This window comes from Mustela putorius, unplaced genomic scaffold (genome assembly GCF_011764305.1).
Source record: "Mustela putorius furo isolate JIRA1106 unplaced genomic scaffold, ASM1176430v1.1 tig00003859_pilon_pilon_pilon, whole genome shotgun sequence".
Classification (NCBI taxonomy): domain Eukaryota; kingdom Metazoa; phylum Chordata; class Mammalia; order Carnivora; family Mustelidae; genus Mustela; species Mustela putorius.
Genome location: NW_025422011.1, coordinates 6,343,961 through 6,368,441, shown reverse-complemented (window position 1 = coordinate 6,368,441; position 24,481 = coordinate 6,343,961). Strand labels below are relative to the sequence as shown.

General features: G+C 40.2%; 1 protein-coding gene and 1 pseudogene across 2 annotated transcripts in view; one reads left to right on the top strand and one right to left on the bottom strand.

The window, feature by feature from the left end:
• LRRC4C (leucine rich repeat containing 4C) overlaps window positions 1-24,481 on the bottom strand; it is a 162,916-nt gene that overhangs the window by 60,757 nt on the left and 77,678 nt on the right. The gene's annotated exons all lie outside the window — the stretch shown is intronic.
• Window positions 18,789-18,962, top strand: LOC123387788 (annotated as a pseudogene).

The following is a 24,481-nucleotide window of genomic DNA, read 5'->3' as shown; positions in this document are numbered from 1 at the left end:
CCAGGAGGAAAAGATGCTGATGGACAGATTCAGCTTCCTCCTCTAAGCAAATCCCCCACCCCACGCACCTGCCACTTGATCTCTCTGTGTGGCTGTGGCCCCTCTGTCAGGAAGCATTTTGCAACAGGATGCCCTCAGTGGCTCAAGAGTGGCAGGGCTGTGTCAGAGGGATGGCCGCGACTGCTGCTACTGACACATTTCAGTCAAGCCTTAGCAAGCCTCTGCCAAGCAGGGAAGCCGACGAAAGAGCTGCTGTGACTGCCTGAGGCTCAAATCGGATCATCATTCTCAGTCTGGGGGGGAAAAAAAATCCAGCCACTCAGCAGTGGGGGTGGTGGGGGAAGCCTAAGGAAGCCTGAACCCTGACTTCTCTCTTGGCTTTGATGGCTGGCTCTGTGCCAAATGCAAAATTACATCTGAACTCTTAGCACTGCTCGGGAGTAGCAGAGACACACTCTGCCGCAGATGAGAACACTTCAAGGTGAAATGCCTTTCGGGAGTTGTTTTTTTGGTTTGGTCTTTTTTTTTTTTATTTTTTGCTACTGAATCAATGTTCTTAGTGACAAATGTTAGATACCTGCATTTCTATTGGCGCTGATCTGTCCAACTTCCGGGGGGTAAGAGAGGGACACCTGCAGTGCCAACTTGCATCCCTCTGCCCCCAGGGCTGCCTCAGATCTTCTCCTGAAAAGGAGCAGCCCAGTTGCAAGCACCGTGGATACTGGCACTCCTGAGAAGGACCCTGGAGATTCACTAGCCCAACCTGGCTTTGAGATACACAGGAGGACGGTGAGGTAAAAAGAAGAGAAGAGGCTCTTGGCAAGGGAGATGTTTTCACCTGTCCTCACTCCCTGTGCCCTCCCCACAAGCATGCTGCCACCTCCTGGAGGCCAAAGTCACTTCCTCCATCACTTGCTGGACGAGAGGATTCCAAATGACTTTCATAGATGAAGGAGTTTTACAATCAATACCCTGTAGAGAACAGATGCAAGGCTCCCACTCTCATTCCAGAAATCAGCCTTTGGGGGAGGGAGGGAAAAAGAGAGAAAGAGAGTGTGTGTGTAGGAAAGGACAAGGGAAAAAGGGAAGAGACAATATTCAGGAATTTTACCTTAGGGTGCGATGCTTAGGTGTAAAGATCTATTGTCCACAGCAGAGTGTAAAACAACTAATTAGATGACTCTTTTAAAGGGAAAAGTCCTACAGAAAGAAGGAAGAATCTAGCCCGAAGCACTAAGTAGCCAATTTAGTCAGTATCAAAAGAGTGAAGATGAACTACCAGCAAGGATTCAAACGGCATCTTTTCTCCAATTGAACCTTGAGTTATTTCTTAAATGCAAAGATCTTGGTTATAAAAAGCAAGTTGAAATTCTGACTCCTTTGGCATCCTAAAACCCTAAATTGTACTTGCAAGAGATTTATTCTATACTTCTCTCTACATTTCAATGTCTGTCCTTACAGATTTGACTGGAGAGGACCATGTGAACATAATATATTTGGCATCGACTAATGGGATTTTTTTTTAGTAAAAAATCAGGATGAATGTCCACAGAGGTTCTATTACTAAAAACAGAAAGAGAAACACAAATTATTTCTTATTCTGTAAAGACATTTTACTGTATTAACGACATCCTTCTTCTACTTTGTGCATTTCTATTCATGGGCAGTTTCACTGTTATCATTTTTATGGTTTCCAAAGATTGGAACACAAAAGATTTAAATCATAGCAGCATTTGCTCTGCTCAAAACTGGTACAGAAGGCAGCAAGATTGCTTTCTCGTGCTCTACAAACCAGGGAGCTACTAACCCCAAATAGAAAAAAAAAAAAAAAATCTACATCCAATTCCAAATACATATCGTGGTCCTGATTCCTGGAAAGAAGCTTCAAAGTGGACCTTGATGATATGAAATGAAAAGGATGCAAAAATAGTTGACATGAAAGCTTTCTTTGTGCACACCTGCACAAGTCTTTGATAGTCGATTGATTCATAACTTCTCCAAGGCATAAATTTTGGCATTAAATTACCCCAAACAGTCATGAAGGCTTTCTTTCAATCTTTTAAATGTGCTTGCATCGGGGGAAATTTATTATGTAACGGGAAGATATAACTGTGTGTCAACAAAACCAGCAAGTCTGCTGCTCCCCTTCTGGATCTAGGCCAGGTCTGGATGCATGTGCTTGGGGCCTCCAATTTAGGTCACCCACCTGTAACTCGCTTCTTTCCATTTCTGCTGCAATCTAGTAAGGATAAAAAGATGTGATTTCTTTGTTCCTCTTCCATTTATCCTCTTAATCCTATCTGGTAAGGACTTTTAAAAAAAAAAAAAAAACCTATTTCCTAATCATTTTTGTCCTCAATTATGGCCAATAGCTCTGGATGGTTTTATGCAGAGGAGACTGGGGTTCATACTGCTCTTCAGTTTCACACACTGCTTATCTCGGTGAGCCTCAGCTTCCCCAAGTGTAGAAAAGATAATGGAGATAATGGAGGGATGTACTTAGTAGGAGACCAGGTGTATCACGGGGTAGCTCCTTGATGGGAGGCAGATTTAAAGAACATCCAGAAGAAAAACTGGTGAAAAAGATCAAACCATAACTTGAAAAAGCGGGGAAAGAAACAAGAGATGACAAATGCAGGTTTAAATTCTGTTTTTGTTTTCGTTTTTCTTTTTAAGATATTATTTATATATTTGATACAGAGAGAGAAAGAGAGCGAGAGAGCATAAGCGGGGGAGCAGCAGAGGCAGAGGATGAAGCAGACTGCCTGCTGAGCAGGGAGCCCGATGAGGGGCTGGATCCCAGGACCCTGAGATCATGACCTGAGCTGGAGGCAGATGCTTAATGGCTGAACTGGGCAGGTGCCCTGACTTATGTTTTGCTTCTATGAGGCCTGGAGCGATCATTTGACTCTGTGTGCCAATCTGAGAGTAGGACTGTCTTTAGGGGTAGAAAGGACCCTAAGTATGAACACTATGGCAATATTTTTTTAAAATGAAATGCAATCCATGAGGATAAAATTGAGTAATATCGGTTAACTTGTTAAACATAAATGCTATTCAAAAGGCACCCTGTTTTAATATCCTTGTCATTGACAAGAACCAGACCCTGTTCCACATGGGATCTACCTATAGTTATCCAGTACCAAATTTTCATGCTCATGCAAAAAATGACACGCAGTGACATTTCTAAAGAGTAGAATATTTTAAATGAAACCATCACAATACCCAACCATTGAAACAAAGCCAAAGACTCACCTGCCTTTTCTGTTTAAATAAACAGCCGCAGTTTTCAGAGGGCTGCAAAACCCCACAGAGATGACAAGTGGGACCCAAAGGGAATTTTGAAGACAATGAGAGAATTTAGAGGCGAATGAAGAACTCTGGACCAGGCCTGGTTTCCACTTCATCAAACTATGCCTTAAATCTAGACCGTATAGTTCCCAGTCCTAGCTGGTCTTCAGCCTTTTGTTAAGGAGGTTTAAAAAAAATCATTCAGTTTTGGTTTTTAGGGTACTAATTTTGGAGGTGGGGCAGAGAGAATATGGCCATGATTTTTTAAAAGCTCCTCCAGCTGATTCTGAGGTTCTGCCAGATTTGGGAACCACTGGGCGAAGGACAAATTATGTCCTTATGCCATTACCAATCAACTCTATCGTGTGGTTCCCCTGGCGCACAGCTGTACTGCTTAATTCTAGATATGTTTTGATTAGACACAAATGCATTTAATTAGCAGTTTGTATCATCAATTAGGACATGAACCCGAAAAAGTCACCTTCTTGCTTAGATATGCTTTGAACACAGATTTTTTTTTTTTATAACTGAGGATTCCTGAAGAAAAAGGGGGAGGGAGATTCTAATGAAGTCATTAAAACATGAAAAGGTTTCACCAGGGGATGTAATCTAGAAAGAAGAATTCCCTGAATAAGTTAATAGTTATAGTCAAACATCGAGCCATAGTCAGAGAATCAGGGTACAGAAGATAAGAAAAAACATGATGATAATAATAGGAAAGCTACATTTCATTTCTATATCATTTTTTGTAGCCTGCTGAAAATTGTATTTCAAAGCATTTTCCAGAGCCACCCCTGCCCCATTTCTCAAAGGGAAGAGCTACATCAAAGGGGGCTTACCGTGTTTGCAGATTCATGAGGTCTTTCATTTGGTCAAAATTAGTTCATTTAGTTCCCTGATCCAGCCAGGGAAAACAACAGCTACAACTACAGAAAAATTACTCACTACTACGGCGCTATGTCAAGCAGCTGAACACGTCAGTCAACATAGGAGCGCATCCGCCAGCCCAAAATTTCATCTTTATTAAAAAAACAAATTATTTATTTAAATTCAATTTAGTTAACATAGAGTGTATTATTAGTTTCAGCGGTAGAATTTAGTGATTCATGAGTTAACCCAATATTCCATCTTGGCTGGTGAGGGGAAAGGGCTCAGAAAGGTGGCAACTAGAATTTGAACGTAGGTTAACCTGAAACCAAAGCCAGCTGCTTGACCATGTCCCATAAACAGCCTCACACACCAAAGTGAGAATAAAGAGACCCAAACTTACATGATTTCAGCAAGGAATTGCTTTCCTGTTTCTCTTCACCTTCCCCTTTGAATTCTACTTTCAAAATAGATGTTTCATTCTCTCACATCCGCACTGGAAACACACATTTACGCCACACTTCAAACTTGCAAGTCACAGATACTCTCTTGTGCCTCAGTTTTTTGGGATTTTTTTTTTTTCCCCTTTCAAAAAGGGGACAGCTCTAAAATCCTTGGCATGACTGCAGAGGTCCTGACTCTTGTCCCATCACCACATGAGTGTGTGATTACGGGAGCTGGATGCAGTCAAGGGTCCTCTTCCTCAAAGCAACTTAGATAATCACATCTTATCAATCGGAGTTGGCCTTCAGGATGAAACCTACTTGCTATTCAGAGTTTATATATTCCCTAAAGTTATTCTTGATTTTTAGGTCTAAAATTCCATAAGAGTTATATAAATCTGTGAATCATTTCATATTTAAAAATGGGTTTATGGTAACACTACATGGACACAATGATGAATTTGAAAGATGTTGACCATATCAGGATGTGGACTATTCTAAGAATCATGAAGAGTCATAAGAGTTCCTTGAGTTCCAGAGGACAAAACACACTTGATTAGAATGTCCAAATATATATACCATTTCTTAGAGCTTCTTTAAAAGACAAAGAACAAAGCCACAATGTGGAGACATGAAGCATTTATAATGCTGGGCAATTTGTCAAAAATCACCACAGATGGAACTCCTGATATACTTTGGTAAAAATCTATATAGTATACTACATAAAAGTGAATTTATATTTTGGCTAAAGACACTTTACTTGAACCCTGGGTATCGTAAAGCTTAAAGAATCCCAAAGCTTTTCAGAAAGCACTTTCTTTCTTTTCTTTTCTTTTTCTTTCTTTCTTTTTTTTTTTTTTTTAAACCCAGAACTTTGGAATGTATTGCAAACTAAGCTCAGACTAGCAGGAGCTTTTTACTTGGTGTGGATAAGAATTGAGTAAGCAAGTGGACCAAGGCTTTGACAAGAAAAGCTTAGTAAAGATTTAGCACAGACACTACAGAGGGAGAAAAAGGATGAACCAAACAAAATAAAAACCTGGGACATAAAGAAATAAAATCTTCAGGGAACAGATATACTCATTCTATAGAATCTGTGATCTAACTAGAAAAACCAGTCTCAAACCAGCTGGATGGTGAAGGAAAACCAGCCAGTACCATTCGGGGCCAGGCAAGGACATAAATGGGAAAACCAAAAGCAAAACCAACTGTGCCGTATAGGTCTGCCCATGAGTTGATCTCCTAAAATGAGCCTCTTGGTGATTACACTCAATTGTAACCTACCTTTCAGCCTTAACCAACCTTTCATCTCTCTCCCTTGAGCAACACAGACACACACATACACACACCCCACACCTATATTCACACATGCACAAATATGCCTAATCTGTAAGAAAACAAAACATATAATGCTCATTGTGGCATATACTTCTCCTGGAGTGGGCTGGAATAGATCTAAGACTTTTTTTTTTTTTTTTTTAAGTATCCATTCAATTAATTGAGATCATAGATCTGGGCTCTGAACACAGCTTCCGACATACAGCAGGTAAATATAACAGATAAATTTTAACTATCCTTAAAATTAGGTTAAAAGGGTTTGAACATCTTTGTAAAAATTTATCTACACTAATTTTCTAAATAAATGAATAACATTTCGTAGTACAGAAACACTCTCTTTTGACCAATAAGTTGAGGGACATTGTGTTATTTTAAATATGCCATTGTTTTGCACAGCATGGTGACTAAAATTAACATTACTGTTTTATATACTTGAATTTTTTATTTTTTAAGATTATTTTAAATTTATTGATTTCACAGAGAGAGACAGCATGCAAGCAGGGGGAAACAACAGGCAGCAGAAGTAGACTCCCTGCTGAGCAGGGAAGCCCATGTACAATTCCATCCCAGGACCCTGGGACCATGATCTAAACTGAAGGCATACATTTAACCGACTGAGCCACCCAGGTACCCTATACTTGAAAGTTGTTAAGAGAGTAGATCTTAAATGTTATCATCACACATACACACACCATATACACACAATTACAATTATGCAAAGAGATGGAAATGTTAACTAATCTTTCTGTGGTAATCATTTGATGATATATACATGTATCTAATGATCGCATTGTACACCTTAAACTTACATGTTTTAAGTCAATACTATCTCAATAAAGCTGAGATAGATTTTTCAAGAGACTAATTATATATCCTAATCTAATTACAATCCTTAAAATTACCCTAGGAGGGTATTCACTGTGGCAAAATGGGCTAAAGTTGTGGTTTACCCAAGGCACCAATGAGGGCAGTATTGTCATTAAAATCCAGGGATAGGAGCGCCTGGGTGTTTCAGCCTTCAGCTCAGGTCATGATCTCAGAGTCCTGGGATGAGCCCCATATCGGGCTCTCTGCTCAGCAGGGAGCCTCCTTCCTCCTCTCTCTCTCTCTGCCTGCCTCTCTGCCTACTTGTGATCTCTGTCTGTCAAATAAATAAAATCTTAAAATAAATAAATAAATAAATAAATAATCCAGGGATAACTGGCCTTGGAACTTGTAGTTTTGTTTTGTTTTGTTGTTGTTTTCTATTGCATCAAGCTGGATTCCAACAGGGTTTCTAGACAGGACTGGAATATTGAAAGGATTAAAAACATGTCCTACCTCCACCCACACCAAAAAGTTAAACAAAGTAATAAACAATAACTAAATAACTCACCTAATCCAGAGCCAGTCACTCTTTTATATTCTATTAGTCTCATTCCAAAACACAAACTATAGGATTGATGGAGAAGTTTATTTCTGCTTGAAAAATTAATGCTGTGTACACTGAAGCTTCCTGCACTAATAATTCTCTCAAGTGTAACACTTCATAAATTGCTCTAACCTCAAGATTAGCCCCCTTCATTTACCTGCTTATCTGACCCATGGGAGTTTATAATTAATCAGACTGGCACTCACCTACCGTATCAATTCATGGGTTCACACAAAAATGTGCTTTATTTGGCAATAGATAATCCACACTGCACTCAGTGGCCACATATTAATCTTTTTAAAAGTCTGATCCCATCATATCTCTTTCTTGCTCAGAAACGGCCAAGGCTCCCACAGCTCAGCTCATGTTCACAGCTTTCCACAGAATGGATCTACCCTCTAGTCCACATTATTCCGCCATGATTTTCTGCATTACGCCACTGTCCAATAGGTCTGACCTGCAACATAACTCTGGCTGCTCCATCACATTTTCCCATTCTTTCCATTCAAATTCTACTCTATCATCCCCCATGGGACAGCCGACGGACTCTGGCTCATCTTTGAATTCCAACAATACTGATTTTAGCAACAGTTTTGTTCCTCATAATCTAATGCATTCAATTCTGCTGGGAGAATGTGTTTTATCTCCACGACAAAAATTGCAAGCTCCTGGGAGACTAAAACTATTTCTGATATTAAACGTGTTTGGGGTCCCTACATAGTGCTTTATAAGTAGTCAATACTGAGTTAATCCATCCATTCATCAAAAATTATTAAGCACCCATTATATACCAACACTATGCTAGTTACTTCAAAATACAATAGTGAACAAGGTAGACCTCTTTACTGTTCCATTTTTTAAAAGATTTATTTATTTTAGAGAAAGAGAGAGAGCACACTGGAGGGAATGGGGGAAGGGGCACAGGGAGAACCAGAATCCTGAAACGGACTCTCCGATGAGTGTGGAGTCCAACATGGGGCTGGGTCCCAGGACCCTGAGTTCATGACCTGAGCCAAAACCAAGAGTCAGCCACTGAACCAACTTAGCCATCCAGTGCTCCATGTTTACTATTCTTATGTAACTTATATTTAATAAGAATGAGGCAATTACTTTATCACCACTTTCAATGAATTATGATAAGTGGGAAATGGGGAACAAATCCATGTTCTGGAGGAGGAAGAGGCTGAAGGGGTTACAGGTTAAGGATCTGGAAGGGCTTCCCATAGCAGGTTCCATGTACGTACGGAATGGGTAATTGGATCAGAGAGAGAGACGGAGGGAAAAAAAGAAGAGAGGAAGAGCAGGCATTAAAAATTTATAATTACAGGGGCCCCTGAGTGGCTCAGTCAGTTCAGCATCCGATTCTCGATCTCAGCTCAGGTCATGATCTCAGGATGGTGAGACTGAGCCCCACATTAGGCTCTGCATGGAGGGTAGAGCCCACTTAAGTTTCCCTCTCTTACCCTCTCCCTCTCCCTCCTTCTAAAAGAAAAAAAAGAAAGAAAGAAAGAAAAAGAAAAACAAATGTATAATTACATGTTCCTGTGCTTTGGTTACATGTAAATAGAGAAATAAATCCAGAGACAGACACACTCACACATCCCACAGACCGTCTATGTACAGACTTACTACGAGAAGAACAAGGTCTGATTCTAACTCATAAATCTACAGACATCTATTCTCAGCAGAGATCCACCACCACAATTCCATTACACACTTGAATTAGTAGAAATCTGAGCTCAACGATTCAATTACTTTCCTTACTCGATTAACAATTGTTATGAGATAGACTGATCCTCCACAAATATTCTTTCTTATAATATCAATGCAAATTTCCCCAATCTACATGTCAAGATGCACCATAGCATGTAATCAATTTTTATATTTCTTTATTTATTCCCTTGAGAGAGTTAAAGAAAGTCCATTTTGCAGCTCAAATAAAGTTCGGTTTTAAATTCCAACTCTAGGTTAAGATTTATGCCAGCTCTGATTTAGCATATGCACCCATCCGTGTCCATAGGCTTTTCTGGTTCTGAGATATGGAATAATTCTACATGTATTTACATTCTGCCTGCCTGCTTATTCAGAAAGCTTTCCAAATAGATGCTGTTTTGTGCCCAGGTAATAAATGGAGCTAAAGGGGACCTCAGAATTGGGGCACAGGGTCAGAAATGGACCCTCTCGTAACCCATGAATTACAGAAATATAAACTGTGGATAGTTTTACTTTCTGCAGAAATCTCCCCAGAAGGTAGCAGAGTACATTCAGTGGATATATGGGAGATAATTATTCAGGCATTTGAAAGGCGAGTAGGAAGGTTCCAAGGCAGCAGCCTACCTGCCATGTGGAGAGAACAGTCAGGTAGCCTGGGAGTTGAAAGTTGAGGTGAAGGTGCTACTTTTATTTTGGCTGATGAAGAAATGGGGTCCAACTGCATAGGGCCTTGTAGGACAGACATCATCAAAAATAAGGCCTTTACCCAGATTGAAGTGGACCATTGGGCTTTGAGCTACAAAGTGATTCAATAGACTTATTTTGAAAGGATTCTCTTTTTCTTCCTTAATTGAGCTTGAATGAGTAATTAGGCAAGAGAATATCTTACCTACCTTGATGGAAATGACTGGTCATTTTTCAGGGATATTAAGTTTTTTAGAGCTTAATCATACCATCCCTTTAAGACTGCCCAAATTTATCTGATTCTGTTTCTTTTTTTTTTTTTTTAAATCCATTTACATAGTTGTCGCCCAACCAGTTTCCCTTATAAGAAATTTTCTTGCAGAAAGTATAAGAATGACAGAATATGAAAATCAGCCTCCAACATCCAGCTAGATGACCACAGAAATGTTCTGTTTAACCTGCACTGCAACCTTGAGAAGTAGGTGTGATTTTCCTGGAAATGAGAAAGCAAACAATGAGAGAGTAATTGACCTAAGGCCACAGGGCTAGAAATGCTGTTGACAAAATTAGATTGCAGGACCCAACTGCCTTTGTGGACTTTGATCTTTCCATGCTGACCCAATGTTCCCAGCTTGACAATTAAAATTCCTAAAATAACTTTTTAAAAATAAAAATTCTAGCTTTGCAAGCTATCTTCCGCCATTTTGATAAGCATCAACAAATACTATGGGACCCTGGGTTGGCCAAAGGAAGCTCCATTGTTAAACCTATATTCCTCAGGCTCTTACCTTTTTGTTGGTTTTCCATCAAACCCTAGCCATGCCTGAAAACATTTGCTGTCTGTGAACCAGTCAGCTGAAAATAAACTTAGGAGAGAAGTTGGACAGGAATGTGGAGTGTGTATTTGTGTGATGTGTGCACTTGTGCACAAGAGTGCAGGAGAAAGGAAGAGAATGAGAAAGAAAAAAAGAGAGAGACGCCTTGATTCCAGCCACGCAAATGTGCAGCCACACCCCACACCACCCCAAGAGTACACGAGGCAGAAAGCACTCACCAACCACCCTGAACTTGTCAGCATGAGCCTTGGACCTCGTACTTGGCAGTGGGAGCTGCTTACTAGGACCAACCTCATTTTCTTTACAGTTCAGTTTGCAAATGAAATATTTGAAAACATCCATCTGTGAAATTCTTGCTTCTCTCCTAGTCATCTGTCTGTCATTCTTTCACTGACTTGCTCACTATTTTTTTAAACCACCCCCCCCCCGCCCCCAAAGGAAATGCATTAGTCTCACTGGATACAGCAATAAAAGTAAACCAATCTTTCTTCTGACATCAAAGAAATGAAGACTTGCACTTTTATCTTCCCAACCAGATTGGAGAAAGGTTTGTTGTTGTTGTTGTTGTTGTTGTTGTTGTTGTTTTCCCCCTCAGCAGTGGGAGTGAACGCCTTCAATTCGGCAGCTCCACACCTATCCTGGTGGCGTCCTTCTCAAAGGGTCAGTGAGGTCCCCGGAGTCCACAGAAGCACAGATGTGGGTGTGACCGAAAGAACCCTCACAAACACTGAGATGTGCACTTTGAACAGTAACTGCTTTAAGGATGCAGAACTAGAAATAGAGGAAAATCAGTTCCTAAAGGGAGTGATGGTTGTTGGATAGGTGTTGGTCTCCATAGTGACAAGGAGGGGGGAGTCAAACGTGGGCTGAAACACCAGAGAGGCTGGGAGGGACAGAAAGAAAGGAAGAAGTCACCAGGCCGGAAATGCTACCTCACAGGGACCCTTACTTCAAATTTCAAATCACTCCTTGCATTTAGTTACACAGGCTGTTCAGACGAGGATGGTGGAGAGGCCAAATTAGCACTAAATATTGGCTAAGGCCCCAGGTGTTAGAATCACCAAGATCTTTGTTCAAATGACACTTTGGGCACTTAGGAGCTGTGTGTTCATGGGCAAGGCGTTTTATACCTCTGGCCCTCATCGGCTCTGCTCCTATGCATAACAGAGCTAGGTGGTCCTAGAGTGGTTGGCTCATTAAGGAAAACAAAGTGTGGGAAATGCTTTTTCAATATAGTACTTAACCAGTCGTCCTCTGAGGGCATCTGGTTGATTACTACAAAAAGGGGACTCTACAGCAGAGTGGCCGCAGGGAGGCTGTCCAAAGAAAAGAATAACTGATTAGCAACTGTGTTTCCATTCACAAATCAGTCCCAACCTCTCCCCTAACCTTGAGAAAATTACTCAATCAGGAAGAAATGGTGTCAGTTGGAGGCAAAGCCAGGCAGACAGAGAACCTCTGGGTTGTAATTCTCCCTCTGTGCCCAACAAATTATACTACCCCAGGCAGGTCACAGAACCTTTCTGGACCTCATTTCCCTTTGTGTAAAATGAATGAGTTGGGCTAGACCAAGCTCAGAGGCTCCAAATGCTAAAGATCTGCTTAATCTCCCCCAATAGAGGAGGGGGCCATTTCTGACTCTAAGTGGGATGGACTGCATTTGACAAGTGTCTCCAGCTCCCGTATGATGGTCAGTTATCAATTCCAATTACGGGATCAGAAGGGGAGCATCTGAAACCTGCCCGCTGGGCTCTGTGGCTGCAGGGAGGGGGCGAAACTATTAAAGGTAATGATCAAAGCCTGAGCATTTAATGGGAAGGCTGTTAGGCAAATTCACTGCATTTCCCTGGGATCATTTCCACCCAACCTAGCAGCCCGCAGCAGGACACCGGCAATGGCCCAGCTGATTTTCCCACAAAAACAAATGGGTCTTGAATGATTCACACTTACAGTATTAATTATGGAATCGTTTATTTACTTTTTCGTCCTTCTTTGCAAATCGTTCTAAAAATAATATAACTTCAACACTGATTCACATGCTAGGCCTAAGTGCACTCTCTAGGGAAATCCTAGCCACTGTCATATTTGAAAACGGCCCCTACATTAGCAAGGCTCGCACAGACTCTACTGGCAAATTCCATCATCCCTCTGCCGCTGGGTGTCCTTGTTTGTGGCTCCCTTTAAGAACCAGAGTTTACCCGCCTTGGGTCCTGGTCAGTCTGAAATGATCTGAATATGTTGCGAGTTTCGAGGCAGCAACGCCATTAATATCAGTATACAACAATGGACCACACAACATGATGACAAGAATTCCAAACAATAGCCAAAAAGCCTTATTAAGAGCAGAGCCAGTGCTCTAGTGACATTTTCCTCTCTTATCATCAAAGATCCCAAACAACAGTTGGTATTTACAATTCCTCCTTCCATCCAGGTGCCATAAGAGGGGAGTGGAATTGCTGGATTTCCTGAGCTCCATAATTGCCTGGGTTTCCCTCACAAAATGAGTTCATCTGTCACTAAAGGCAGAAGTTAGTCATTCTTTTAGGGAGGCACCACCAAACGTTCCTACCTAATGTTGATGCGTACAGCTTCAAAGAGACGAAATTTTAAATCTCTGGATTCTACAAACAGAAAATGGGAAGCAATTAGAACTCCTGGAGAAAAGCCACCGAGAAGCCCCAGTTGAAGGAATGGGGATTTTATCCAAATGAGTGAAATTTCCTGGGAACCCCCTCTCACCCCGATCTTTCTAGCCAAACTCAGGACACAGGAAACGTCAGACTTGTAAAATATTTTAATAATTACCACACATTCTATTCTTGACTTCCGGTTATAATATCGCTACCACGAGTTTGACTGAGATGGCCTTAGTCTTTCTCTCAGCTTGACTCAACTTGAAACAGGTTTCTTCCTGACTCCTTCACACCCTTTTCTTGGAGCATTTATTTCAGAAAACTTGTAATTACAAATCTCTTCTCAGCCCCTTTGACATGTAAATCATTTTTCAAAAGCCTCTTTCCAGTTTCACAACCCAGGGATGTCTTTCTCAAGGATCTGGGAACCACCTCTTATTTTTTTTTTTTTTTTAAAGATTTTATTTATTTATTTGACAGACAGAGATCACAAGTAGGCAGAGAGGCAGGCAGAGAGAGTTGGGGAAGCAGGCTCCCCGCTGAGCAAAGAGCCCAAAGAGATCAGGACCTGAGCCAAAGGCAGAGGCTTAACCCACTGAGCCAGCCAGGAACCATCTCTTTGACATGTAACCAGCAAAGGAGCAATCTCCCAATATCAGCAGGAAGGTAGAAACCTAACTTTTGTGAGTGCTTTTATCCAAGTTGCAAAAGGACCTCCTGTCTAAAGATGTGGGAAGTTTATTTTTCCCTTGTGTAAAGCCAATTAGCAAACACAGGTCCATGACTTTCCTCCAATATCCTCCAGGACCTTTTCATTAGCTCATATGAGTCCTTAAAAAAAAAACAAAAACAAAAACAAAAACAAAAACAAAAACCCTACTCCTTCCTCTTCATAGGAGATGAATTTAGACTTAGTTGTGGTCTCTGGTCCTTATTGCAACAGCCTCGAATAAAGTCTTCGTCCTTTGATTAACTTTGGCCAGCATAAATTTTGCTTTGACATGTTAATACTGCTCATGCTTGAAACTATGTAATGATGAGCAAGGGTCCCAAACATATCCTTAGACAGCCATTTAACCCTTGATCATTCCTGACCGTAGATAATTCTCCCTTACAAGGAACCTTCGTTATGAATTCAACCCATCAACTTTGGTTCTGCCTTTGGGGTCCAAATGGAAGAAGTCTAATATGTTACACATCCCTTAAATAACTAAGGAAAACTTCCTTCCTGTATGTTCAGCCTTCCCTGGCCTTTACAGAGGGCTCTGAGCCTTAGGGCTTGAATTTAGCTTTGTCAAAAGACCCCCTTAAGGTAAGTCTGAGGATATAGTACCTACTGGTCCAGAAACGGCAAATGGAGGGGTTTTGTTTTACCTCAGGAAAATAAAAAGTTGTGGCATGATAACTGATGTATGACCCACAAATCAGGAGTCATCAGAATATATTACAAATGAATTCAGTTTTCAATAATGCTTTCTTAACCCTAAAATTAATCTAGTTTTGAGTGGCCCAGGTAAGGACACCAATACTCCTTGGTGCTTGTCTGCTAAAACCATCAAAGAATATATACTGCGGGGCATGTCGATAGTTCAGTGGGTTAGGCCTCTGCCTTTGGCTCAGGTCATGATCTCAGGGTCCTGGGATCCAGCCCCACATCGAGCTCTCTGCTCAGCAGGGAGCCTGCATCCGTCCCCCACGCAACCCCACCCCACCCCCGCCTCTCTGCCTACTTGTGATCTCTCTGTCTAATAAATAAATAAAATCTTTTTTTTTTTTAAAGCATATATACTGCCCACTCAGTTTTGAAGATGAGAAGGGTAAGAGCTGGTAATTCTGATTGTGACTACAGTTAAACCTTGAAAAACTACTGTATAGTTCATAAAATTACTTGTTGTTTTATTCTATCTCTCCCTTGCAGACTCGGCAGTACGTACTTAAATATTTACCCTCTCTCCTTAACTACATGGAATTTTACCACTTTAAGGTAGTCATTTCCCTATGCCCTACATTCTTACCCCGATCAAAACTTACTCATCTAATGCCCCATTCTAGCAGACCTGGTTTAAAAAGGGGACAACCAATCAAACAAGTAATTGACCAGGTTTTATTATTTGATTAAGTGGCTTTTCCATTCAAGAAAGTACCATAAGCTACAAGGGTGTAAACAGTTGACCCTGAGGGTTCATGCAGGGAAGGATGGAAATCACAGGAATATTACATGGCTTTTTCTTTTAAAAGAAATTTATATCTACAATCTCTACCACTCCCTCCTACAACCTCTTCTTTTCAAAAGTAATCTTTTTATTTCTAAACCTGCACAGTATTTTATTTGTACTTTTCTTATGGATTATTCTTTCAAATCAATTTGATTGTACTATGTCCTGATGGTACTTCTCTTCTGGGCTTAGAGTTTCTCAAGGGCAAAGCTATTTATCTTTATATAAATAGCCCATAATAACCATATAGCCCATAATAACCAATGTAGTGCCTGCCACATAGTATATCTCAATAAGTATATTTAATGGTATAAAAATTGAGAAAATTAGTTAAGTAAATCATCCCAACAGTCCTGTAAGACAGAAAAAGAAATTATTATTTATTACTACTTTTCAGAGAGGTTAAGTAATTCTTTAATACTCAATCTGGGAGACTATGTTTCCTAATAGTGAGTGAATGATAAGGACTTGGGGTGTACAATTACACCTAGAGTTCCAGAAGCCATGTCTGTTGGAGATGTGTGTCAACTCTTGCTATTTTTTTTTTTAAGATTTTATTTATGTATTTGACACAGAGAGAGAGAGAGAGAGCGAGCTCAGAAGCAGGCAGGCAGAGAGAGGGGGGGGGGGAAGCAGGCTCCCTGCCAAGTAGAGAGCCCGATGAGGGGCTTGATCCCAGGACCCTGAGATCATGACCTGAATTGAAGACAGAGGCTTAGCCCTCTGAGCCACCCAGGCACCCCTCAATTCTTGCTATTTAGAGGGATACTCTCTTAGCCCAAATCCTCAGTTTTACTGTGTGTGGGCACATGTATATTTATGTGGAGGTGGGGAGGAGGATCAAACTTACATTTCGCTAGTTTTCATTCTATTCTCAACAGTTATCATTCATTCAGTTTGGCTCTAAAAAGAATGCCTTCTCCAATAAAGGCAACCAGTGAGAGGTATAAATTTGGGGAGTAGGGGGATGCTGTCCACACTCACTAACAAACAAACAAAATCTTAGATCCTTAGTTTGTAAGAAACAGTGGTGGCAGCCCTTTATATCAACAACTGAATTTTTCAAGCCCCAAATCTTTTCAATTCCAGAAGATAGCTAATATTCATGAACTTATTACCCAAGCCTTGATCAATCTTAATGTATTACACAAAACTGTGGGTGTAGCTGAAATGGATCCTTCTCTTCCCTTTGATGTTCTTGCAAATGGACTCATTTGGAAGTAGAAGTGAGAACTCTGAATGAAAGAACATAAACACAGAGCAGCTTTCTAGGCTGTGGGAAATTGTGAATTTGGCACAGCCACGTATAAAGCCAGACGCCATTGCTTTATGGGATGAGAGAGTCAAGAGCTTTGTGAAAGCTACTTTTCTGATAATTAAAACATCTTTGATCTCCTAAGAAAGAATTTTAATGAATCCATTAGTCATCTCAGATACCAATAAGGCCTGACTTTATCAGCCTTATCAGTGTATAGTCATGGGTTTGTCTAAACTCTCACTCATCTTAGGTAATTCATGATTCCTTGAGTGTTTCTATGTCACTTGATTCACACTCAAGTGAGGAGCTAGAATCATTAAAAATAATTAGATTTAGACTTCAATTAAATGTTAAAGATAGCATTTCATCCAGTCCCATAGCACCATCTTACATAGGACAGTCAGAGGCACCAAGCCCCCTGCAAGCGATCTCAATGAAAGGAATCAATCTTCCAGGGAAGACCAGACCACTGTTACCTGATTCTGCATGTCTGATAAGGCTACTGGACCCTGGGGATGGCTCTCCTACAGTCCAACATCGATCCATATTTGAGCCTCAGAGGTTTCTTAGAACTTGTCCAATTTCTTCCATATACTAGATTAAAAGAAATTTTCAGAGGAAAAAAAAAAAAGGAAAATCATGGCTCTCGGTGGACCTGTAAAAATGTATACATGTTCAAGAATTAATTTTGTTCCAATGATATGAATGAGGTAGGAAGGTATTACAGCAGTTTAAAGTCAAAGTCAAAATACTACACAATGACATGGAATAAAGGAATAGGGAGCTAAACATCAAGTAAAGACAACCTGGTGTTTCCAATGGGAAGAGGAAAGTCAATTGAAATATAAGTGGACAAGACAGAAGATGCATATCCATCAGCTACCTGAAATTTAAAGAGATGCAGAAAGCGCAAAGACGATGAATAGAACCAGGTGCAAACAGCCTGGGTGGGTATGTGGGTATGTTACAGATCATGAATGGTTTTCCACTGATGTACTGTTTTGTTTTGTTTTTTTCTTTTTAAATATGAATATAGAGTCTCAATACTTTTTATGCAATTTGAAATTACACACACACACACACACACACACACACAAGGTCCTGAAAACAGAGCTTCTTTTTTATGTTTGGTATTTATATATGTGGGTCCTAGTGTGAAAATCCCTTTATTGCAGTGTGGGAACATTAATGTATTTTATTACAAGTAATGTCCCAGATGTGTCTGGAAGTGTCACATAGTATACACTATATTCACATATCAGCTTCTTAAAATCAATCATCTTTTGGATTCTTAAACCCATCTAGACCTTTAGTGACCGTGCGCCAGCATGTGGGAATCAGCTTGTCCTGCTAACTGTATGCGTTCTCAACATCACATTCAGTGACTTCAATGTGGTAGCTTAGAATCAGCCAAGGTGAGAGTAATTTGCACAAGAAAATAGACAAATGCTACATATCTCTGTGTGTGTGTGTATGTGTGCGCGTGCGCGTGCTCAGGCTGTGTGAGAGAAAGTAAGCTACACTCCCTATCCTTAAGGAGTTCACAGTCTAGTGAAGAGCTTTTGGTCTAGTAAACAAACTTGCATATTTATAAATGTGAGGTTGTTCTTGGGTTTATGCTTCCCCCAAGGTGGCTAGTTTCACAACAGACTTGTGCCTACTGTCTATTATAAAATAGATTAAATCTAAGCCAATTCAATTCAAGAAATATGCAGGAGTGTGAAGCCGCTAGATGTTTCAAAGGATATAAACAGTAGATTATGTTGGAGATTCCACTGGAATGTAAAAACACACATTTTACTTAGTAATAACTTGTGATAAAGGCTAAAATCTTCCCCTCAAATAATGATTTTTGGAGAGAAAAAAACTACATAAGTAAAAGATAATTTGTGAATTTTCTATCTGCTACACACTGTGAACAGAAACATTAGCTTTGTCTGTAATGGGGTATTTTTTTTTTCTTTATGTAACAAAACATATTTTCAAACAGTGACTATATGGCCGGCACTTTGCTGGGCATCAGGGTTTTTTTTGTTTTTGTTTTTGTTTTTTTTGTTTGTTTGTTTTTTAGATTTATTTATTTATTTATTTGACAGACAGCTTTGCGCAGTGGCAGTATCGTAGCCAATGAGGTTTAGCCGAGGCGCAATTATTGCTATTTATTTGACAGACAGAGATCACAAGTAGGCAGAGAGAGAGGCAGAGAGAGAGAAGGGAGGAAGCAGGCTCCCTGCTGAGCAGAGAGCCCGATGTGGGGCTCGATCCCAGGACCCTGAGATCATGACCTGAGCCGAAGGCAGAGGCTTTAACCCACTGAGCCACCCAGGCGCCCCCAGGGTTTTAATAACAAATAAACATCACATTCTATTCCTAAGGAACTTGTATTCTAGTGGTAAAGAATAGTATAACTATATAATCCTGATACACTATGATGCTACATATAGGGGACGTATGGGACCAGAGACAGAAGCAATGAACTCTGCGAGAAAGAGCTGGGGGAAATTTAAAGGAAATACAGTGAAGGAAGAATATGATTTTTTCAGAGAAGGGAGGAAGGGTTTGCTGACTTGGGAGGAAGCGGAGCCTGAAAGCTCCACATACGTACACAATACGGGATCCTTCAGGAAAAGATATACAGAGGACAGGTTCAATCATGGGATGGTGCATTCAGCTTTCTGCATGTCTTCAAGAGAGAAGACAAATGAACTCAGAGTTAAGCTCTCGTGTTTAAGGCTTATATTGTACATATAGATTCTACTCAGCAGAAAAGAATATGAAGACATGAAACTTTCTGAATAAATGGGGACAAAGGTGGTGCTTTTAACTTTTCTGAGCTTATCTGAGAAGCACCTTGAGGACATGGAACATTTTATATTCATGTTTTGTCGTTTGGACCTAAGTGAAGAGTCTCACACATAGAAGGCAATTGTTAAGAAGCTGGCGTACCGAAGACAAGAAAAATAAACATTAAATGCAGAAATGAGCATTTCCTTTCCTATTTCACTTTGCCGACTATAGTATGCTACTGTATTCTTCAAAGTGCTTGAATTATCCCTCCTCTTGATCTACTTGGCTCTGATCTCTCCCTGTGCAATTCATCTCCTACAAATCTCTTTTTCCATCCTTGAAGTCCAGGCACCTTGCCCTGCTTGCTGTTGCTGAGCACAGCTGGGACAAGCTCCTTCTAGAACCTTCCTCTGAGGGCATTTCTATTGCTGTTCTCTTTGTTGGAAGGCTGACCCTGATCACTCAGTCAAAAATAGCACTCTTCATCATCTAATACTGTCTAGTCCCTTCCTGGCTTTATTTACCACCACATGACGTTACGTTATGGATTTTTTTTATTCTTTATATTGCCCCATCCATACATAAGCCCCCTACTGGCTGACACTTTGTGTCACTCACCTTTTTACTTCCAGCACTTAACCAGTGCCTGGGACATAGCATTTACCTAGTACATTTTTGTTAACTAAGATGAATGAAAGAATACACTACCTTTTTTCACATGTGCTTTCATAGAAAGTTTCTCAGATTTTTTGAAAGCAAATGCTATATATTAATGTAGTTGAAGAAAATTAAAAAAAAAAAACAAAAAAATGACTACAAATTTTTATAAAATGTTTATAAACAGATTCAAAGGATATAGAAAAATGTTTCACAGAAAGTAAGTATATCTTAAAAAATTAAGTTCTAAGGAAAATCAACGATATACCAAGAAACAAAATAAAAGGTTAATTTTAAATGTGTGAGTAGCCCAATCACTCAAAATAGCCCAGAGGCTATTTTAACTTTACTCCTTAAAACCTTAGTTTGGAACCTACACTGAACCCCAAATACAAGAAGGAATTTGCAGAGTCTCTTGTACTTTGATATAGTTTTAAGACTAAGTTCTGACCAAATGGGATAGAAACCAAAGCATCCCATAAGAATAACAATGCTTTCAAAAATAATGCTTTCAAGAAGTAAATTCAGATAGAGATGACCTTTTCCTATTCCCACCCCCCTCCCTGGAATATAGACGTAATGGCTGGAACTTTAGCAGCCACTGCAGATCGTGTTTTAACTTTAAGGCTGAAAGCTTTGTGTCAGAATGATGGAGCAGTGACATAGAAGCCTGGATCCCTGATGATTTTTGTAGCCATCTACCAACTCAGCATGATTTCTAGAATTTCCCATGCAGCAGAATAACCCTTATGAGCTTATGCCACTATTATTTTTAGTTTTGTTATATGCATGATGTAAAATTCATATTTCATGTGAATATCTTAAAATATTTTGAGTACCGTTTATTTGCCTAACAATGCGCTTACCAGATTGGTAGAAAATGTGGAAACCATGCTTACCAGACTCTGAGTCTGGTAGTGAGTCTGAGTGATCTAAAGAAGAACTGTTGTACCATCACTGTTCTTATTTTAATTGTTGATATATTCACCACCTGTTTAGATAAAGACATCTGTTAATTTTCATGATTTCACTAAGTCCTGCATAAATATTAATTAAGCACAATAGCTCTGAAAAACAAACTAAAAGCTTGTTATTGTGGATTTAGGAGCGAAGCACTCAGGGTAATTACATGCTCAGATTGGAAACTTCTAGTAGTTTGTAAAAACACACAACTTTCACAGGGCCTAAGCAAGATAAACACAAGGAAAATAAAGGGACTATAAGAGTAAGCTACTAGGAACTTAGGTACTTGGGAATTACTAAAGAATTGTTTTGTCTATTCTAGTATGTACAAAGGGTTAGATTGGGACTTTGCTCCCAGGTAAAAAACAACAGCCCGCACATCTAACAGTACCCACTTTGTATGGCGTTCTCCTAAGCTCTTCACATATACTAACATAAATTACATATAAGCTCTTTATATATAATAGGTGACATAAATATCACAGAAGCACTATGAAATGGATACTATTATTATCCTTGTGTTTCGGATGAGGAAATGTAGACGCAGAAATGTTACGTAACTTTCTTAAGGTCTCATATCCGGTCAACACCTGGAACCCAGATTGGAATCTAAGCAGGGTACATGGGTTTCATGTGCTCAGACATCACACCATCACTACTGCAAGATGGCTGTGAAGAAACAGTAACTTGGGGAACAATCATGAGATATTCTAGAGATGTGGCTGAGTGGGAAATGGTGGCAACCAAAGAAAACTAGGAAATGATGATGCCCGGGCCACAGGGATTGGAATTGAAATCTAGAGGTAAGGCCACACAGCTCGGAACCAGGATGCCAGCAATACCTGTGAACAGCTGCAATGTTCTCTTGGTAAAAGCTGAATGTACCATTTAAAAGCTCAACTCAGGGGCACCTGTCTGGCTCAGTTGGTTAAGAGTCCAAGTCTTGATTTCAGCTCAGGTCATGATCTCAGGGTCTTGAGATTGAGCCCAGTGCCAGGCTCCATGTCAGGCTTGAGATTCTCTTTCCCAATCACCCTCTGTCCCTACCCGCCTGCGTCAACTTGAGCTTTCTCTCTCTAAAAATAAATAAATAAATAAATAAAGCTGAACTCATCTCAGAGCACTGATTCTCAACTTTTTTTTTTTTTTTAAGACTTTATTTATTTATTTGACAGAGAGAGTACAAGCAGCTGGAGTGGGAGAAGGAGGCTGAGCAGGGCCAGATCCCAGGACTCGGGCTCATGCCCTGAGCCGAAGGCAGACACTTAACTGATGGGGCCATCCAAGCACCCCTGATTATCACCTCTTTAACAAAATATATTTTTGTTACTCAAAATATATATTTTGTTATTTTTGATATTCTGAGGTGTGTTCTGAGCAATTTGTTAGAATAAGTATAGAATAATAAAGTTTGGAAATGATGTCTTCAGTCTCATCATATAGAAGATACTCAATGTTGTGTCTAGAAATAGGTTTTGCCACATGCTTGCATTTTGATCTTTTTCTTTAAGGACGAAAGAAATGGTATTTGACTAATGTGATGAAACGCGGGTGGATGCCAGTGCCCAGGGGATTTGTAACATGATCATCACCAGCTGACAAAAAGTGGGGAAGAACCCGTGTCGAGGAAAGAACACTAGCTTGGAGTCAAGAGGCCAGGAATCTTTAGTAATTGAATGATATTAAGTAGATTCCCTTAACTTATAGTGACTTCTCTTTTCTAGTAGGCAAAACAAAAAGGGCATTGGATGGAACATCCTGGTCTCCAGGAGCTTCCTCTCACAAAATCTTGAGGCTCTGGTATGTGATTCCCCTATTCAGAGAGCTTTGAACAGAGGCAGAGGGTCTCTCAATTGACAGAGAGAGGTTGAGGCATTAATGACATTAAGAATGCAATTCGACTTTCTTTCCTATGGATTGCTGCATTGATTGAACTTCGAATGTGTGCCAGGTTTTTGGTAATATGTTTTACATACTTAATAATCCTTATTACAACCTACGTGGTAGATATTATAATCTCAAATATAATCACAAACAAGAAAAAAGGGAGCGCAGAGAGAATTTAAATACTAGCTCAAGTTCACATAGACACAAAATGGCAAACAGAAATTTAAGCCCACACACGGTTTGCTGGTTTATAATAAAAGGGATTTAAATTCACACCCATCTTACTCTATGCTGTGGACTAAATTGTGCCCCCTACAACCTCCCCAAATTCAGATATCCAAGCCCTAATCCCCAATGTGGCTGTATTTGGATATAGGAACTTACGGGAGTAATTAAGGTTAAATGAGGTCATTAGAGTCAGGCACTGATCCCCTCAAAATAGCAGCCCTATAAGAAGAAACAGCAGAAAGCTTTCTTTCCCTCTACCGTGGGAAGACACGCACAAGATGGCCACCTATAAGCCAGGAAAGGAGCTCTCTCCAGAGCCTGACATGTCGGCACCCTGATCTTTGATCTCTGACATCCAGTCTCCACAACTAAATTTCTATTTCAAAAATAAATTTCTATTGTTTAAGCCCTCCAGCCTGTAGTGTGTGGTTAGGGCAACTTAGAAGGCTAAGAATATACTCTAAAGATTTTCTTTGCTCTTTTTCTTAAGCAATGCCAAATCAGGGTGTTCAAAAATGCCTGAAAAATGAAAGGAAGATTTGTTACAGAATTGGCGAGCTCCCTTTTTATATTAGATGTTGTTATCTGTGCTCCCTTGAGGTGTGCTGTGCACAGCTGTCCCATCTTTACCTGGTGGCCTCTGCTGCCATCTGCATAATTAACATTAACTGATAAAGTAAAGAGGCCACTGGGTGCCAAAGGCTTTACGGGACACCCTCCCTGACCACGAGATTCGTGCAATTACTGTTTTCAATTATTGTTTCCATTCTGCGTCCACTCCCAACATCTCAATGTTGAGTACAAGTTTAAAAAGCACTCGTGAAAAGTCTTTGCCCTATCCCGCCACAAAGTACCTTCTCTACTTTACAGATGAGAAGAGTGGCCTTGACAGAGTGCTGAGACTGACCTAGCTCGCTGATCAGAGCAACCGAAGCACAGAATCTGGTCCTGATTCACTATCCACTGCTCCCCACCGGGACCCTCCAAACTTACCTGTATATCCATCTTTCTTACTAAGCACTTTCACATCTACTCTTTTATCATGTTTTAAATCTATTTCCCAGAAGCCTCATAAGTTTCAGGATGGCAGGAATTATTTCCAGTTGACACACTGGACTCTCAAAAGATGCCCAGCAAAACAGAATTCAGCCCCTGGGGGGTACCACCGATGAGCTGTAGTGACTGTTGTCGTCCAGAGAGCTATTGGAGCTACAGTGCTTTTTGAACAATTTCGGGAAAATTCATTAGATTGATTAGTCCAATTAACTC